Source organism: Oryctolagus cuniculus, chromosome 11, assembly GCF_051225735.1.
Source record: "Oryctolagus cuniculus isolate XC-2025 breed Fujian yellow rabbit chromosome 11, ASM5122573v1, whole genome shotgun sequence".
Classification (NCBI taxonomy): Eukaryota; Metazoa; Chordata; class Mammalia; order Lagomorpha; family Leporidae; genus Oryctolagus; species Oryctolagus cuniculus.
Genome location: NC_142877.1, coordinates 107009329 through 107012316, shown reverse-complemented (window position 1 = coordinate 107012316; position 2988 = coordinate 107009329). Strand labels below are relative to the sequence as shown.

At 41.2% G+C, this 2988-nt stretch overlaps 1 protein-coding gene across 2 annotated transcripts in view; it reads right to left on the bottom strand.

Moving 5' to 3' along the window:
• The window catches only part of HCFC2 (host cell factor C2), an 86402-nt gene that overhangs the window by 15709 nt on the left and 67705 nt on the right, over positions 1 to 2988 (bottom strand). The window lies entirely within an intron of this gene.

Here is a 2988-nt window from a genome sequence, read left to right as displayed (position 1 = left end):
TGCAGTCTTCTGCATCATTTTTATTGGTTTATTATTCTATTGTATGAATGAATCATAATTTATTTACTCCTCCACTGGACATTTTGACTATTTACATCTTTTCAGTTATAAACAGCAGTTCACTGAATCATGTGTATATCCATGACTGTTTTCTTAAAATGAATTCTCAGAATTGTTGGCTTACCAGACATGCATAATTTTAAGGCTTTTGATACTTACAAATGGATGTATTTTAAAAATGTCTTCCATTTGATTCAGGCAGTATATCACTATATAACTGATAAAAGCACTTGGTCTTTGGTTATCAGATTCATTCTCTAAAATTACTCTAAAGATTGGAATAAGTTTGAGTAAAGAATCAAGATAAGAAAGGAATTTCACAGCTTAAAATTGGTATATTCCAAAACAAACTTCCAAACTTTAGGTACAGTCATGTCAACGCTGAGTTATGTGGCCTTCATACACAAGAAAGGAAATCAACATTCTGCATGTTTCAGGCAAATACTGTCTTTTTATATGTGAGAATTAGGATGATTTTTTTACCTGGCCTGTGTTACATTTAATTGAATGTTTTGTTTTCTCCTCCTGAAACTTAGGATGTAAGCTGTTATGTTAACCTAAAAATGTTTTTTATGATTTTGTAAATATTGCTCTTATAAGTATCTAAGACAGAAAATGGGTTTCAGGGACAAAAAAAGGTAGAAGGGACTTGAGTAGCTTGTCCCCTCACTATCTCACTATCTTGGAGCTTAGTGCACAGTGATGGTGGGGAGGGGAGTGGGGGGGGCAGGATACACAGAGAGAGAGATATCTTCTGTTAGTTTACTCCCTGTGAATGCCCGCCACAGGCTGGAGCTGGGCCAGGCCGAAGCCAGGAGCTAGGAACTCCATCCAGGTTTCATACATGGGTGCAGGGGCCCAAGCATTTGGGTCATTCTCTGCTGCTTTCCCAGGTGGCATTAGCAGTCAGCTGGATCAGAAGCACAGCAGCTGGGACCTCAGCCAGCACTCTGATTTGGGATACCAGCGTTGCAAGAGGCAGCTTAACCCACTGAACCACAGTGCTGACCCCAGGTTGTGTTCTTTAAAATCTACCTTCTTTATGGTAGACACTTTGGTATGATGGTGCTGGAAGCTATTTGTATTTCTTTTCCTCATACAGTGTAGAAATTATGCAGTGTTCGTTCTTCAGAAACATGCCTTATTGCCTGTTTTCTGGATTGCCTTAGTAGGTTATATGAATACTAGTTACCTAATTTTAATTGAACATAGTTGCCTGTAATGCCCAAATAAAAGGATTTCCATAGCAGTAGAAATTGGGCTTGAAAAGTGAAAAGAAAAAAAGTTCTGCTATTTGCCAAAAATGCAATCTTCAAAAACTCTGTGGGAAAATGGAATTAAAAGTTTACTCTGGTACAAAAAATTTTGAAATGCATGTATTATTTTTTCATAATATGCATTTTTCATTAACTTTTTGAACCCCTCCCTCAGATAATTTCTCACAGGGGAAGTTATCAACAATCCAAGACAGCATTGTTTGTTGCCTTATATGATTAAAATACCCTTGAGTCACTCATAATAAATGATATTGGGTAAGATCTATGTAAAAAACTTTAGTTTTTTTTTTTTAAGATTTATTTATTTACTTGAAAGAGTTACACAGAGAAAGAAGGAGAGGCAGAAAAAAGACAAAGAGAGGTCTTCCATCCACTGGTTCACTCCCCAGTTGGCCGCAATGGCTGGAGCTGTGCCGATCCGAAGCCAGGAGCCAGGAGCTTCATCTGGGTATCCCGTGCGGGTGGCAGGGGCCCAAGGATATGGGCCATCTTCCACTACTTTCCCAGGCCATAGGAGAGAGCTGGATCAGAAGTGGAGCAGCCGGGACTTGAACCGGGATGCCGGCACTGCAGGCGGCAGCTTTACCTGCTATACCACAGTGCCGGCCCCAGTCTGTTTTAAATGTGTATTTTTGGTCTTCCTGAATTAGGCAATTTATATAACAGTCTTCAAAAAGTTGATGGAAAATACATAGTATGAAAAGATTGCAAGTATTTCAAAAGTTTTTTGCACTGAAATATACATCTTTTTTTATATATAAAGATTTTATTTATTTATTTGACAGGCGGAGTTATAGACAGAGAGAGAGACAGAGAGGTCTTCCTTCTGTTCCGTTGGTTCACTCCGCCAAAGTGGCCACAGTGGTCGGAGCTGTGCCGATCCGAAGCCAGAAGCCAGGTGATTCCTCCCGTTCTCTCATGCGGGCGCAGGTGCCCAAGCACTTGGGCCATCCTCCTCTGCCTTCCCAGGCCACAGCACAGAGCTGGTCTGGAAGAGGAGCAACCGGGACCAGAACCGGCGCCCATATGGGATGCCGGCGCTGCAAGCAGAGGATCAACCTAGTGCGCCATGGCGACGGCCCCTGAAATATACATCTTTTAATTCCATTTCCCATAAACATTTTGAAGTACTTGCATACATTTATGTAAGTTAATAATCTGTATATATTGACCTTAGATCTAAAGTAAGTCATAGAGTATTACAGGCTCATGAGTTAAAAAAATGGGACACCCCTCCACTGTTTGTCAAGGAGCTGACCTCACTGGCTGGAAACATGCTGGGTTATCATTTGTAGCTTCTTTTGGAGCTGAAATGTTAGTTTTGTTTACTGCAAGTTTGGCTCCCTCTTGTGTTCCATCCACTGATGGCTTCCTGTGCCAAGTTCTTTGCCTCATCCCTCCACCTGCGCTGGCCTTAAACATTTAACACTTTGCTCTGTCTACAACGGTCTTTCTCTTCCTCTGCCTAAGTCCCACTCATCCCTCAGGTTTTAGTTTAAATTCATCAGGAAAGCCTTTTCTGTACTAACTGCCAAGACAGAAAATAGCACCACCCAAATCTGGGTAGCCTGTGTGCTGGGTACCCCAGCTCCTCAGGTATTTCTTTCACGACTGTACTTTTGTACTTGATGTTAAGGAATTGTGAAGCCAT